Source organism: Cetorhinus maximus, chromosome 15 (assembly GCF_964194155.1).
Source record: "Cetorhinus maximus chromosome 15, sCetMax3.hap1.1, whole genome shotgun sequence".
NCBI lineage: Eukaryota > Metazoa > Chordata > Chondrichthyes > Lamniformes > Cetorhinidae > Cetorhinus > Cetorhinus maximus.
The window spans coordinates 10666427-10683845 of record NC_135893.1 but is presented as its reverse complement, the minus strand read 5'-3'; the positions used below and the strand labels follow the sequence as shown (position 1 = coordinate 10683845).

At 38.4% G+C, this 17419-nt stretch overlaps 2 long non-coding RNA genes across 2 annotated transcripts in view; both read right to left on the bottom strand.

The window, feature by feature from the left end:
- Nucleotides 1-6161, bottom strand: part of LOC144690401 (uncharacterized) — a 44759-nt gene extending 38598 nt beyond the window's left edge. The window contains exons 1-2 of the long non-coding RNA XR_013578881.1: nucleotides 5589-6161; nucleotides 3252-3433 (exon numbers count right to left, since the gene is read on the bottom strand). This is a non-coding gene — a long non-coding RNA (uncharacterized LOC144690401). The remainder of the gene's footprint in view (nucleotides 1-3251; nucleotides 3434-5588) is intronic.
- Nucleotides 6162-6703: 542 nt separating this feature from the next.
- The window catches only part of LOC144690400 (uncharacterized), a 52547-nt gene continuing 41831 nt past the window's right edge, over nucleotides 6704-17419 (bottom strand). Inside the window, exon 3 of the long non-coding RNA XR_013578879.1 lies at nucleotides 6704-6811. This is a non-coding gene — a long non-coding RNA (uncharacterized LOC144690400). The remainder of the gene's footprint in view (nucleotides 6812-17419) is intronic.

The following is a 17419-nucleotide window of genomic DNA, read 5'->3' as shown; positions in this document are numbered from 1 at the left end:
TTCAAATAAATTCAAGAATGTTTAGGTAGTACTAAATTCTAGGTTTTAAATGATCCTACCAACATGAGCAAAGATCTCCAGCTTCACTGTGGAATGCAATTTTGATTTGAAGAGACCGACCTGTTAGTTAACTGTGACTGAACCTTAATCAATGGTTAGCGATTGTGTAATGGACAAGGCAGATGAAACACTACACCTTATCTAATGCTCAATCTCCAGAGTGTTACCTGGAGTCCATGGGGACAAAAAAGACCTGTTTTCTTTTTGTCCCAACTGAATAAGTTGCACTGCTACTTCGGGACTGCAGACACTGAGCTGCTTATACACCACACATATTAAACAAAACAAAAATTACAGGGACAGAATTTACATGTCTACCAATACCTAATGTACAAACTAAAGAAGTCATTCAAATCATGCTTTATGCAAATATGAATTTACTATGTTGCACCAGAGAGGTTCATAAATCTTTGGGCATCTACAAAAATCAAATATAATTACTGAAAATGTTTTTGTGGAAACAAAAATCTATGTGCTAGGTGATTTTTAAATAAACAATAACACCATCACTAATCAAACTTTTTCTGATGAATGCATTTAAATTCTTCAAATGAAATTTAACCTGTAATTTAACTCTAGCACTATTTGGTCCCATTATTAAACCTCATAGACCTGGAAACTAATATGATAGAATCTAATGAAAAGAATGCTGTGTTTGTTTAACTTGAAACTTTTTTTCAACAGGAAAAACAAAACAAAAGCTATAAATCTAAGGCACTATGTTACTGGTCTCTCTCTCTCTCTATTACATATATTGCTAAGACATGCAAAGAAAAACCCCACACAAAATGGCTTCTTCTGCCTTATCTCCAAAACATCGATGTTATCCATTACTTTCGTCACTATCTTTCTCCACTTCAGATTTCTCATTTTTTTAAAACCCCAGTTTAGATAAATAACAATATAGTTGTTTTATCCTCAGCAGGTGCAAATGGGCAGTACCCCCTAATCTTTTGGGGAGAACGGATGGTAACCAAATTGTAGCTTCCTAAAATATAGATAAGTTGTTTTTTAAGCTAATTATACATTTAGTGCATAGAAGGGGCAACACTGGACTAGATCTGCACTTATTCATTTAACTTGAGAACAAAAGGACCCATTCTTTAGACCATACTATTTCATTGATTTACAACATAGCGAGCATTGATATAAATGCATCATGATTATGTCTCTGCAACTGATTGATTTATTTTAAATTACGTACCTAAATAAAACACTTCTTACTACTGAATTTCAGCAGCACTATAGTTTGCTCAGGATTTTAGAAAACTTTTCAAAAGTTGTGACTTTTGAAGCATTTCAGTCTAAGGCCATTTATAGTTTAAACAATCTGGTAATTCAGTTTTCAGCACCAAATACCTACTTTGCTAGTATTTATGCTACTTAATTCAAATAACTGGGTAATTCATTTTTTAATTGTTTAAAAAAACACTCCGAACTATCAGTAGATTGTATGTGGAACTAAATTTTACAAATAGCTGACATGAAAATAAAAATGTAAATAGCTTAACTTTAACAAAGTGCAATTTTGTGTTATTATGGGAATTAGCAAATCAAATGAAAACAATAAATTACAGTCAAATATAGCTGAAGCAACAGCTAAAACTAATAATCTATCAACATTACGTAAAAGATGTTTAGACACATTAAAATAAAATATCAACTCATTCTACATATGTTTTTTAAACTATTTCTGTCGAAGGTCAAGACATTATAATTTCTACAAGCATCTCTACTCATCTGGAACACTATTAATGTCTTCACTGGGGTAAAGTGGAGGTAAATGCTTCTTACGCATCCACTAATAAATTGAAGGATTCAGAATTTTTAAAAACTCACATATCTAAAATTGTGACAATACGTTCTATTTACAAGGCATTTTGCCCCGTTGAGTAAACTCATCTTAGTTGAGCAGTTCGGGATAGCTAGATAAAGAAACCAAGAGAACGTTTGCATCGGGAAAACTAAAATGCTCTTCGCAACCATGAAGTTGAACAAAGAAATTGCACCTTTGAGCTCTATATTGTGTCTAGTCTAAGGTACTAGCTTACCAAGGTAAACAGAAAGGTAGTATTCTTTTGTCTGAAGACTTTAGAACTCTATCTCATACTAAACAAGTAACAACAAGCCAAGTTTTGAGTAGGGCCTCAATCAAGACAATCCAGAAAATTCATCCAACAGGACAAAAGCAGAATAGATTTGAAAGTGTGTTTTTAAACTTGTTGGTAAATAGCTAAACATTAAATACTTCTCAAAAAAATCTATGGTACTCCCAAAGTTATGTTTGAAAATTAGCCAAAAGTTTCAATTTAATAAATGACCTACTAAAACAATCTTTGAGCTCTCTAAGCCACATGTTCAGTACTGTAGCCTTCCTTTTCTTATATATATCTGCCCACATAAAAACAATATGAATGGATAAAAAGCTGTCCGAACCTCCTTGGGAGAGCATTTTAAGTATATGCAACTTCTAAGAAACAGTAATTCCTGAAGCTGCGGACTTCAAAGGCTAGATAAATGAGGCTTTACTTTCAGATCTCCATCCTTGGGTTTCTCCACGCTGTCTTTACCTGCCCCGACTGGTTAAACTGGTTGAAAGAGACACGTTTCAATCCTTGTGTCAGCCTTTTCCATCTAACAGATACTGACAAGAGACTGACACTACTTACATTATTTCCCTATAGTTACAAAATAATGCTCAACGCTACCGAACAACTCGCCAAACTAAGAATAAGAGGCTATTATTCTACCAGTATTATTTCCGCTTCACAACTGCCCTCCTAGTTTAACCAATATACCTGCATGTCAAGGTCAGCAAGACGATGAAACAAACAGAATGCTTTAATTCTGTGCCTGCAAGCACTTTAACCTTTCACTCCACAAATGCTTCAAAAACTGAAAACTTTCACAAGTCATGGCTTTCACGTTGCAGCAAAGATGATTTTCTTTGTTGTCTGATGACTCCATTTGTTGATTGGGAAGAACTTCGCAGATGAATTCTCTGCAACTTAATAGCTAACAAAAAGAAACCATGATGCCTCTACTTCAAAACTATTCAAAAATAAATTTAACAAAAGCTACTCTCTGTTCTCCAACTTCACATACAGAAACTCGGAGGCAATCGAAGTGATGTTGCTCGAACGAGGTGAAGAAGCAAAGAGACAGGGGACGTCGAGAGAGTTTCTACTTACATGCAGCTCCCACCCCTCCCCTGCGCAGGTGCATTCTTTACTGCAGACCAATCTGCTTTGCCTTTGGCCGTTGACAGGTGTGTCTCTCAGCACAATGATAGGTCAAAAAGAATCTCATTTGCGTGATGCTCGCACGGTTTCATGAGAATGGCTCTCAATTTTAGAAATTCCAGACTCTTTGCCTACGTTACCAGAAAAACATGAAAACAGGCAGGGGAAATTTAGAGTATTTTGTACTATGGATATTAAAATTTAATACAATATTTTTAATTCTTTAAAAAATTGTTCAGATAAAAGGTTCTCACTCAAATACTAAAAAACCCCAAAAAAGAAAGGAGTTTTTAAAAATAAACTTTTAGTTCAAGTTAAGGATGTTTATAATTGTAGCTATCAGGATAGTTCCAGAATGTGATACCAATAGCATGTATGATACATCAAATTCCAAATACTAAAAAATAATTTTTAGATTGCTTAAACAGTGAGTTTTTTTTTATTCAAATGATGGTGTATTTAACACTGCATATTTAAAAAATAATTAACAAGCATGTAAATGACACACACGAGCACAATACAAACACATTGGTCACTGAAGAATTTATAAATTACTGAATTTTCAGTTCCTTATATTCTACATACTATAAATCAATAGTCTTCTCTCTTCCCTTTTTCTAAAAGTCTATTATTTAAGATTGTGAAGAAGTTCGTAAATTCTCTACAAACACGATAATTTTGCGCTTTCTATAATCTTTTATAATGATGAGTTCAGACGGCTCAAGTGAAACAGAAACACTAAGAAATTTGGTCTTTTATTTAAGAGAGTTAACTTACATTATTACATCACAAATACTATGCCTAGAACTGCATTTGTTTGCAGATTAGGGCTTGGCCACTTTGCATTCCCTGCTGCAAAATGGCTGCTACAGTGTCTTCAGACTTTAATTTACCTGAAACGGTACTTAACCCATATTAACATTGCTTTATTGCTGCATAAACCATGCTGGAGCTTCTATATGAAAGTCAAGTTGATCTAATAGAACACAATAACTAAACAGGCACATAAATTAGCATATAGGTAAAACAAAGGTGCGTTCCCTTGAAATAAACGGGTTCTTATCTCACTAGCAAAAGGTTCAGCCGCCGAGTACAAAAGATGCTAAGAGGCTAAGCGCACAGCAGTTAGCGAAGTTCAATGTATGGCGCACCAAAGCAATTTCTGAAGTATGCCTTTATCAACCATTTTATTACTGCACAGTTAACTGCCAGTGCTTCATATTTTAAAATAAATATTTATTAGGGCAATTATTGCAGGTGAAAGGCCCTACAATGATTATAGTTTATGAATAATTTATTTTCACATTAGAACAGATGCAACTTTTATGGTGATTAATGCACAAAATGAGTTGTTTGCGGCATGTGGTATGTTTCTATTTAGCAGCAAAAGTGTGGATCAACAGAATGTTAACTTGCTACCCATACTCTAATGATGTAAAGAAAAAAAAGGCTCATGTGCCACACGTATTTTCCATAATTGACAGCAGGTGCTTAACTAGACTTGTTTTTGTTCCATCGCTGCATGATTACGAAAAAGATTAAGGAGATCACAAAGAATAATTGGAGTTTGACAATTTTTTCCCGTCTCTTTTGAACATGTCCTTGCTGGTATACAGTTAAGCTGCCAGTCATCTTCTTCTACAGAGTGGCTATTATGCATGTGTGATCCTTGGCACAATGTTGGCAGGCTGTTCAACTATAGGAGATGGACATCACAACCAAACTGAATCTGTCCTTGCCCAACATCCACTGATACACATTTCCAGAAGGGGGCACTGGGAGCAAACATGAGCAGAAGCCCTGGCTTTTTTCTCCCACCTTATTCAGGTGGAACAAGGCCCATTTTTGGAATTCCCTAATCTACCACCATGCCACCTGCCCGAGCTGAGATCAACTAACTCAGCAGAAACTGGACATCAAACCTGGAATGCTCTTGGTCTGGAAGGCCTTGCAAATTTCCAAAGAAATTCACTCAGATTGGCTGGTTTGGGAAGCACTTTCACAGGCAAAATTGAAAAGAAGTTAAAGAAAGTTCTGATGAAAGGCCATTGACCTTTAGTGTTAACTCTGTTTCTCTCTCCACAGTTGCTAACTTCAATGACACATACTAAAAATTTGAAGTGGAGACTAAGATAGTACATGCTAGGGAGCAGTGGTATGTTATTGTTACAGAAAGCAAAACTACATTTTATACATGTTGCAGTTAATATAAGATCTAAACTAAGGTCACATGCACATGTCTAAAGCTTCAATTGCATTGACGTCATTAAAAAGATACTAACATACTTTAAATAAAGAACCAGTTATGCACTGTAATATGATGTAGATTGAAGCAACAGGCTGGCATAGAGCCTGCCACATTTGAGTTCTTTGTTCCTTATGCATTGCTCTGTTCTACATTTGCCTGCAAGAGAGAAAAATGGTTTGCCTCATAATTGCACTGATATAAGGAGCATCAACCTGAAAATTGAAAACACTTAGTGGTAAAGAGATCAAAATGGGTAATCACATTTGGCCACCTTTGCTAACTTGATGACTTATATTAATATGTGATCAGTGCAACAATTTGAAGAGTTAACAGGAAAAAAGCATGCCATTAGAATCTATTTAATCTAACTATTTTTTACTTTTACCAGAGGGAGGGAGGAGATTGGAATAAGATATTATTCAAAAGTTTAAGTTGGAAAAGTATAAAACTGTATTTACAGTGTGGGTCCAATTTCTCTTGTTAAGAAATGCAATTGATTACCATGCTGTAGACTCTAGAATATCTGCCCATTATCTTCAGATGGTTAGATCTCAGCAGCACAATGGGCTGCCAAAAAGTAGGGCAATGCAAGTTCAATTCCAGAGTCTGCTGATAGACAACATCCATTGCACCAAAACAAAAATAAAAATACCCGGAAAAACTCAGCAGGTCTGGCAGCATCTGCGGAGAGGAACACAGTTAACGTTCCGAGTCCGTATGACTCTTCAACAGAACTAAGTAAAAATAGAAGAGAGGTAAAATATAAACTGGTTTAAGGGAGGGTGGGACAAGTAGAGCTGGATAGAGGGCCAGTGATAGGTGGAGATAGCCAAAAGATGTCATAGACAAAAGGACAAAGAGATGTTGAAGGTGGTGATATTATCTAAGGAATGTGCTAATTAAGGGTAGAAATCCATTACACCACATTTGCAAGACACCTGGTGGAAGGCCAAGACCAAACAGTGGCAGTGGTCATAAAGAGGTAATTTTTCGTATCTTCCATGGCCAGAGGCTAGGGAAAGAGTGTGTAGAATAGTTTCGCTACAAAATGTTTAATCTCTGGATCATAGGTTTGCGAATAATGAGATATTGTCTAGCCATCTCCCTTTTTTAAAAAATAAACTTGCAACTGCATACCATTTCTGTGTTTATTCAAATTATTTAGAATAGATTCAGTGATGCCAAGAGCTTGAAGAGAATTTTGTTCTTGCCCACTGAGGATCTTCTGTCTTCCACACTGAACTAGAATCCAGCAGAGCATCTGTGGAAAAGGGCACATTAAGCAAGGTTCAGCAAGGTTTGTAAACTGCGGCTTTTGTAATCTCTCAATTTGCAACACCTTAACAAAAATAGTAAATAGTAGTAAGACATATAACTACATCTTAAGATATCTATATTGTTACTTGCCCAATTTTCATCTGTGACTTTTTCACTACCATATGTGCATTGCAAATAACACACATGAAAAAGGTCACAATACAAGAGGAAAATGAACTTGTGATATGTTGTAAGCAATGCAATTTAAATGTTTAAACTGCTAAACAGAAACGTGAAGCCTTTGTGTAAGCCTGCCGCTTGTGAAGGTGACTTTCCTTAGATATGATTCCAGTCACTATCGCTTTATTTCTGAATCTACTAGATGAGTTGACATTCCCTCCAATTAAATGCTGGGACAGCTGAAACCATTGTTGTCAGTCCTGACTACAAACTGAACCAGACTGCCCACAACCTTGGTGACACATTTGACCCTGAGGTGAGCTTTCAACCACATATCATGAAGGCCACTTATTTCCACCTCCATAACATTGCATGACTTTGTCCCTGCCTGCCTCAGCTCACCTTCTGCTGAAATTTTCATCCATGTGTTACGGAAGTGTGTTATGTCAAACATTACATTTCAATTTCATCTGCTGGGCTCATGTGGAACTTTTTTAAAATGGTAGTTACAACTGTTAAAAACAAAGACTGACTTAAGATGGCTGCCACAGGTCACCTGCCATTTGGAACTGCAAGTTGGCCTAGCTTCTGGAAGCTTCTAAAAGGTGGGTTACAATGGACATGCCTAGACATTCTTGTGGAATGTCAGACCTGCCTTTGTCAAGACTTACCTCAAAACAACAAGGACAATAAGGCCTCAGACTTTCTTTCTCTACGACTACCAGGTAACAAAGGAGAATACATGAAACTGGTTATGCACAAGGGAAGTCCAAAGGACTCCTATCTGCCTCTATCGTACGTTGATGGTTTTGACCATGGGAGGTAGAAACTCCTTTGTTAACATGAATAGACTGTCAATTGTTTTCCATCGTGTATAACTGATCAGTCGTCACATGACTGAAACTATGATTTTTGAAAGCATTTTATTACAAAACCCTGCTGGCTTTGGGGCAGTCAAGAGAAGGAACATCTTTCAACTAAGCTGGACCCTGCATGCTTATATCATACTGTGGACAGCAGACGGAGAAATTCTAAAGACAACTTCAAATTCCAAACCAGCATTTCCAGGAGGAAAAAAAACCCAGGACTACAGCTTTAAGAACGGTCTCAGCTATGAACAAGAGTGAAGGACTCATAATCATTGAACACTTTATACCTTTGCCTTTTATCACTGAATGGCAATTGGCCAAAAGTTAATCTTCTCTACTTTGTAACTTGTATTTTTGTATGTGCGCATGTGTATGTGGCGACGGTTGGGAAGTGTTTACACCTTTTTTAATATTTTAATATCTTTACCTCGGTAGGTTTTTAGCACAAGAGAAACTAATCCCTTATTTGTTTAAGCCCAAGAAAGCCTGTCAGACTGAGTTCTTTGCAATCAGCACATAAATAGTTAAGGACATACAAGGATGAGTGTGTTAGTACAGCGTAAATTTCAAAATACCCTGTTACAATCAACCGAGGAGTGGGCAAAAAGGGGGTCACTTGCACCCGACATTACCTGGTTGTAACACATGCCTTTGTTACCTCTAGACTTGACTATTCTAACACATGTTTGGCCAGCCTCCCATGTAAACTTGAAGTCAACCAAAACTCTATGTGAGTACTAACTTGCCTCAAGTCTCCCCCATCAACTCTGTCTGCTGACTTACATAGGCTTCCAGTTAAACAATACCTTGATTTTAAAGTTCTCATCCTTGTTTTCAAATCCCTCCATTGTTTCATCTCGCCATTTCTGCTCCAGTCCTACAACCCTCAAAGATATCTGTGCTTTTCTACTTCTTGTCTTTCAAGCATCCCCAAATTTAATTAGTCTACCACTGGTGGCCATGCCTTCAGCTGTCAAGGCTCTAAGCTCATCATTGAACTTAGTTGAAGGTGGGATTTGAATTTTAAAGTTCAAATGATTAACTGCAGCATTCTGGTATACAAATGATCAAAACGGTGATTGCCACTGGTTTTAAGTGACAAAAAACATCAATAATATTTGGCAATATAGGGACGCTTTTATATGCTGATATACATGGCCATGATAGAAGCTTAAAAAAAAGTTTTTTTTGCTTTGATTAACACATCTTGTATTGTTAAATTGCCAGTATATTTTGGCTTTTGCCACTGGCATGAATGGAGAAATAACACCTGTGGCTGAGGACTTGTGCCTATTGCCTTACTTTACACTCTGCAGCAAGTTATTGATGCTCGGGATTATGTGCTGGTGTCACATAAGAGCAGGCAACTTCTTCATCCCATCAAGCAAAATAACCCTGAAGTATAACGCACTACAAGATGGTTTTAATGTGGCATAAAGAGAAATGTCTATTTAAATTTCTCCTGGATGAGTCTTAAATCCAAAATGCCAATTTTCAAAAAGATTTGAGAAAGAAGTTTGATCAATTTTCTGCTTTTGTTTTCAAAATTAGTAATTCAAGTGAAATTATGTGATATATTACTCTTACCTGAAATACAGATAATCTAAGCATCTTAATCGGAAGAAATTGTTCATGCTATGGCTCAGAACAAACTATACACAGCTGCAAGATTATGGCAATCCCATTCACATTTTGTACTGGGCAGAATAATTCTTATAGTTGCCCAATGAATAAAAGTAATGCTCTCAGCCAACATGACCACTAGTATGCAGGCACTTCCTCCTGTCCCCCAGTCCCAGAAACCACAACCAAACAAAATACCTCAACACACTGACCCACAAACCTCTCAGCTTAAGAGTAGTTATAAAAAGTTACTCATCAATTAACTCACTCAACTAACACTATGAAATTAAAATATACAATGGCTTCGTAGATTATGCAAAAGAACACTCGGATGTAGAATGACTACATAAAATATATGTGAATGTACTTTTTGAGAATTTAAGAAAAAAGTAAGCACAAGTTTCAGGATGCTTTACCAATTTAAGTAACAAAGACAGTTTATCACAATGCGTCCTACATAGATGAAAATGATACTAAGTTCACAGATAACACAATAAAGCACTGTATTATCTGTATTTAATACTTACACTTCAAATGAACTTTGGTTCATGATTTTTTTAATCCTAGGTTGTGTCTCATTCACTGTAGAATGTACCACATGGCAAGCAAAACACTTGGCTCTAGAGTTTTTTGTAGTTACCAGAAGCTCAAAAGACTTTTGCTGATAGGTTTTCCAATTTATGATAATGATCCCAATTTTGAACTGCTCATTGTGTAATTCCAGTCAATACACTGAGGTATCTCAAGAATCCAACCACCACTGAGTGACAAAATGTGGCTTATATGCCGCATGTCTAAGAAAAACTGTCTTTTCAAACAGTTTTTATCTTTAATTTTCTATTTCACAACCTCACATCAGTTTACGTACTGATGATGTATGCTTGCAAGTGTTTGCATGAGCATGCGTGGATATAATGATAGTTGTACATATTATTATAGCAGTGCTACAAAATTCAAAATAGAAGGGGTAACAAAGCTAAGGCATGGTACAGTAGTTTAGTTTTTTCTTCTATTTTGTTGAACACCACTTAAATTGTAAGAGTGCTTTCACTGAAAGTGATGCTGCAATTCTGGACTGGCTGCTCTTGGTCTGATTTTTATTGCAACATAGATTCAGAGCAAGAGTAGACACAAGTGCCAATGGATGGTGAGTGAAAAAGTTGAATTGTATCATGAAAATAAATGTAACTGCCTTAAGTTGAGTGCACAATGCTCAATAGCTGAAATTTCCAATATAAGGGGAAGGCTCACAAAAGTCAGCAAAGTAGAACCTCCGTTGCTCACTCGTACAGCTTCCAATGTTGTAATGTAAGTAAGGTACACATATGAAAGCATACACTTCTCACTAAAGCATTCACATTGAAGTGCATTTTAAGTTCCAAACTTGACTACTGTTGCTCTCAAGCCAACCTGAATGCCATAAAACATTAGATAAACTGTCAAACTTCTGTTTGAAACAATTAATTAAAATCTATGCTGCATTTCAGACCACTTTTATTTTCAGTCTATTTTAACCCTTTGTGTTCAAATAACGTATGTCAAAGACTTCAGCAGAAAAACTGGCTGTAAGGAATACAGCAGAAATGGTAAATATTACAAAAATACTCCTTCATCACAGATCACCAATAAAGGGTCAGCATTCATACCTAACATACGATACAATAGATAAACACAGGTTAGCCAAAAAGTTACTCAACTATTTTGAGCCACTTGTGTTAAAAAATTACTGCTGGTTAATTCCCTTAATGATTTACAAACATACTACAAGAACAGTATTGAAATAGTTAAGGATGAAAGCCTTCACAGTCGACTCAATGCTAAGCATGCCCAAGCAATCAGCAAAGCAAACAAAATGTTGAACTACATAGCCAAAAGCAGCAGAATAAAAGTCAATTCTGGTCAGATCACACCTTGAGTACTCCATCCAATTCTAGTTGCTGAGACAAAAAGAAGCATTCAGATACTGGGGAGAGTATGGTGAAGAACCACTGGGTTTATACTAAGCTAAGTACGAGGCATTTTTGATGTATGGTGGAATTCTTAATAAAGGTTAACTAACAACAGTAAGTGATTGTATGTGTGTATTGTGAAATAATTTTCGGTTGAGTAGGAGGAAATTATATGGCCAATAAGCACCCTACTCTGACAGGATTTAGTTAAGACTGTATTAGAAAGCATAGGAAATTGTAGGGTGAGTGGGGTTACTGGATCATAACTTTGGCACCACAAGTTGCTGGTGGAACTCTCCATTTCTGGCTTCAATAGCATGCTCACAAGGTTCTAACCAATAAAGAAAAGCAAAAATATTTTGGATGTTTATATATGGGCTGCAATAAAGGTTGTGTTTTGAATCACATGCATAGGTCTTAAATACAGCCACGGCTCTCTTAGCAGCACCCTGAGTCAGAAGATTGCTGGTTCAACTCCCACCCCAGGGGCAGAATTTTCTGGTCGGCCTACAGGGCGGGCCCTACACGGCGATGCATAAAATGGCGCATGATGATGTCAGGCGTGCGTCTCGACGTCCTCGCGCTCAGTAGCGATGTTTTGTTCGGCGGTTGCGTGCCTGAGTCGGCTGCGCATTGGAGTCAGCTGCATGCCTGCCGATATGTAAACGGTCTATTAAGGCCGTTAAGGATCTATTTAAAGTTATTCTAAACACTGCCTGTCCAATCTTAAAGTTGGCGGGCAGGCGAAAAAGCCAAGCTGCCTTCGCGTTTTTCAGGAACCCTCATCCATGAGCAGGATGAGGTTTCCTAAAGCGTTTATTAAATAAATACATTTTCATAAATTTAAAAACATGTCCTAACTCATGTCACAGTCACATGAGGGGACACGTTTAAATAAATTTTTACACCTTTTATTTAATAATTTTATTGTCGATTCAATCTCCCTGAGGCAGCTCCGTGCCTCAGGGAGATTGAAGCGCTCTTTTGATCGCATGCGCAAAAGAACGCTGACCCCAACTCTCCCTCCTCTCCCTGCCCACACAGGTAGCACTACTGGCCACGTATTATGCTGGGCGGATCTTAATTGGCCCGCCTGCATAAAATTGCGGCGTGGAGTCGATCACGGGCAGGCCAATTACCTCCTCCTTCCATGCATGTCTTTTCTTCTGTCACCACTCGACTCCATGCCTCGCCCCGCCCAGTCCCACCGAGCCCACCCACCATATGAAAAATTCTGCCCAAGGACTTGAGCACAACAATCTAGTCTGAGACTCCAGTGCAGTATTAAGGGATCACTGCACTGTCAGGGGTGCTGTCTTTCGATTGAGACGTTAAACTGAGACCTTGTCTACTTTGGCAGGTAGATGTAAAAGATCTTATAGACTACAGTTTATTAAAGCCAAAATGGTCATGCATATTAAAAACTCCTCAACCAAAAAGGAAGAGAACGGAGATGCTTAAAAGTAAAGAAAATTTAACTTAAGCAAATATAGTGACGCTCTTAATTCATCACCTTAAATTGCCTCCACCACAACCATCACTAACTGTTCTGTAAAAATAAATAAGACTTGCAGCCATCCCAGAGAACTCAACTGCCAGTGAAATATGTTACTGAAGTGTGGTCAACTAATGTAGGAAAAGGAGGAGTCAATTTGCACACAGCAAACTCCAACAAAAAGTAATGTGTTAATGACCAGGTAATCTTTTTTTTTTGGGGTCATTTCTTGGAGGGATTAAGATTGGCCATGTACAGGGGATAACTCCCCTGTTCTTTTTCGAAATAGTGTCATAGGATCTTTTAGCTTTGGCACCAACGCAGAACTGCACATAATCTGACCTATTAACACATACCTCAATTATCTTCACATTTTCAGCATCTGGCTCATGTTTTAGATTGGAGTTTAGACATGGCAGGAAACAGTAAGTGGTGTAGATTTTCATGTTGAAAACATTCAGACAGAAATACAATATGTTGCAACCTCTGATAATTTTAGAGAAACTTCTATTAATTAGTCTTATTATGAGTGTCTAAAAATCACAGACTCTGACATAATTGAAGCAGATATTCATCTTCAGTTTCTTTTGGAGAAACTTCACCAAAAGCAGCAAGGGAAGTGGCATAAAGTATGTCTGATCACACCTATGCACAGTTCATTGTTCTAATTGGGTCCTTTCACAATCAGTCCATAAAGGACATCCTTCCAAAATGTACAATCATTGCGCCAGCCTCAGGTGAAACCACCAATGTTTTTAAATAAAAAAACACTGTTGTTTCTTTGTCATTTTGAAGATATACTCAAATAACAATAATAGACATTATTTATGCATTGGTTTACCCTCAATTCCCTGGTATATTAGTCTAGCCTTAACATCTTGCCTACTTAGTCACCTCTACAGCTGTGCTTCTCATTCTGTTGAAAGCAAAGATTTTTTTAAAACAATTTTTCAAGCTGAAGTTATCACTCTGACACCTTGCTAAAATATATCTCATCCAACTCCCACGCAACTTCTAAAACAGCTGCTAGGTGGATGTAAGTAAATACATCTTGATGCAATAAAAGCTCATAAACCTTGGGAGAGTGAACATGTGTGACATCACATTTTAATCCCTTCAATGATAATGGAAAATCTTGATAATTTTTCTAAGTACCTGTATAGGAGTTAAATAATAATAATGCAACCTCATTCAAAATGGTCTTGGTATTCCACTAGCATAGACTGCTAATAATTCCAACAAGCAAATGATTTTATTTAACATTGTTTCTCAAAATATTAAGCATATTATTTCAAGTTTCTTTTACTTTCATCCAACTTTTACTTTTATCCAACTCCGCTACAGGGAGCTACAGGGTACAGCTGTTTGGATGTGCATCTACATTTGGCCCTTGCTCCTCCCTCTCCTAGTCAGCTTCCAATTACAGTTGCACATTTGGGTGGAAAGCATATTTCCTTCAGGAATAAGTAAGATAAATAAGATCAAACAACCCATTAAATCACACACTGCTCCTGGCAGCCAATGCAAAGTTGACCTTTAAGGGTTGGGAGCATGTTGTCTTGTCTGTCCATCTTTTGTTAAGAGGACGTGGTGAAGCAAAATCTACAGATGAAAAAAAAAAGAAAAACTGACAAAACTGATCGGTTAAAAAATAAATGATATGCTTGAACAATTCTTACATCTTTCTGATGAGGATGCAACAAAAATCTGTAAAATTTCAAACACACTCATTGAAATAACAACTTGCATGTTTTTTAAAAACCATATTCTTCTCAGTGAGGTGTCGTTTGAGGTGGTGGACAAGAAAGAATGGGCACAAGCAGGAACGAGACTGGGAAAAAAAAGTTTGTGGGTGGGCATAGAGGCAAAAGCAAGGCTGAAGCAGTAAGTGTTTAGAAAGGCAGCTCATCCTAGAATGGTTGTTGTCCTGTAAGCATTTTGCCAATAAAGATGCAATGGAGGGGTCGAGCAAGGTGGGAGAGAGGTGGAGCTGGGTGTTAGCAGCATACATGTGAAAGCTGAACCTAGTTCAGAGGTTGATGTTGCCAAGCAGCTTATAGAGTGGAGACGAGAGAATTGAGGAAAAGACCAAAGATAGATTCTTCAGGAACTCCAGAGATGACAATGCAGTGGCGGGTGTAGCATAAAGGGTTAGCAGATGGGATATGAGAGAGAGAGAGAAAGAGAGAGTGAGAGGGAGAGAGAGAGAGCGAGAGAACGCGAGAGCGAGCGAAAGCCAGAGAGCGAGAGAGAGAGAGAGAGCGAGAGAGAGAGAGAGCGAGAGAGAGAGAGAGAGTCCAGCCCCTAGAGTCCAAGGTAGAAGGACGGATCTCAGAACATGGTGCCAGCCATGCAGGTATCAATGGAAATAACACATTAGTATTATCGAAGGAACTACAAAGTGAGGAAATTTTTGAAAGCAGCTTGAAAAATTTTGGCGGAAGGAGACACATTGGAAAGAGGTAACGATAACCGCACCTGGTGAGCAGTCCCTGCTCCTGCCCCTGCCCCACCAGTTTGAATGCCTCGAGGGCCCACAGAGAGGCCAGCAGTGGGAGTTATGGAAATGCCATTTTCACCAGTACCAAGCAGCATCAGGCTTTTATGAAAAGGAGCCAAAGTTTCAAGTTAGTTCTTTTCTTTATGCAGTAGATCCAGTAGCAGACAACGTTCTCCAAAGGCAGGGGGTGCAGGGGTTCACTGCGGACTTTAAGTCCATTCTTAAGGCCTTTGACACCTAATTTAGCCTGAAGCAAAATTTAGTAATTGAAACTCTTTCGAGTTATCAACAGTCACAGTTTGCAACTCTTTCGAGTACAATCACAGTTCTTGGTTTTCCGGGAGTGGGATATGAACCCACAACCCTCTAATTCAAAGGCGAGGGTGCTATGAACTGAGCCACAGCTGACACCTCAATTTAGTAATTGAAACTCTTTCGAGTTATCAACAGTCACAGATTGCAACTCTTTCGAGTACAATCACAGTTCTTGGTTTCCAGGAGTGGGACATGAACCCACAACCCTCTGATTCAAAGGCGAGGGTGCTATGAACTGAGCCACAGCTGACACCTCTAATTTAGTAATTGAAACTCTTTCAAGTTATCAACAGTCACAGATTGCAACTCTTTCGAGTACAATCACAGTTCTTGGTTTCCGGGAGTGGGACATGAACCCACAACCCTCTGATTCAAAGGCGAGGGTGCTATGAACTGAGCCACAGCTGACACCTCCCAGGGAAGGATGAAACTCTTTCGAGTTATCAACAGTCACAGATTGCAACTCTTTCGAGTACAATCACAGTTCTTGGTTTCCGGGAGTGGGACATGAACCCACAACCCTCTGATTCAAAGGCGAGGGTGCTATGAACTGAGCCACAGCTGACACCTCTAATTTAGTAATTGAATGAGCACACTTTAACCAGCACTCACAACGATCTGGGGAATCGACTGAATTATTCCTAACCAACCTATTTTGGCTAGCTATTCTTGTGGATACGAGGCACTGAAGGAGGAGCTAATCCGCGATCGCATTGTCATGCATGTCTGGGATAAAAACTCTCCGGCTTTCTGCAAACAAAAGATGTTCTTACTTTGGATCAAGCCTTCCAGTATGCAAGGCAAGCCAAGCTTAGAGCATTCAATCGGGCTATAATTAGGGGCAACTCAGAGGCTTCACATGTCTCCGCAGATTGAGTAAGCATACCGGCAGTGGCCTCACCCATACAAAAGCCCACCAAACCGAGTGAAAAGGTGAGCAACTTCATGCCAACGGCCATTTTGAGAAGCTTGCGCTGTGGTGCGAAAACCCAGCATAGGACCCAAGATTGCACAGCAATGGGCACAGACTGCTTCCAGGATGGCAAAACTGGATATTTCAAGCATTTCTACAAATACAGCTATTTTAACCTAAGTCGAAGGTCAGCAAGTACTTATGAAACACATTCTTTCCAACAAATGGAAAGTCAAGAAAAAGATGAAATTAGAGTTCCTAGTGGAGGAAAATAGTCTAATAGAAAAACCAGGTGATGCTCATCATTTGAACGACTCACTGTCTTTCATGCAACAATCTTCAATATTTAAAAGCAGTGGGAATTCAGCCTTCAGAAGCTGAGGAAGTTTATACACGCAGCAGTAAGTTTCTTTCGTTCACAGAGACACCATCCACTAGACCCAGGGCACGCATGGAAGTTATAAATCTCTCAGTTCTTTACAAAGTAAGGCGAGAGGTAGCGGATACAGAAGGCACTGCAGCAGATGGTGACCATACCCATGAAGACCCACTAGACCTGAATTAGCTCTTCCTAGAGAGTGATGAGGAAGAATCCTTTGCGGTACTGGACGATCTCTTGGAGGTTGAGGTCCTGCAGAATGATTAGTCTTTCCCATTGATGGATGCACGTTATGAAGTCTTTGTTGTCTTTTTAGAAGAATTATCTGTGCTTTTAGGGGCTGAACAGCATTCTGATCTTAATTACACTGAACCTACCAACGTATTGCC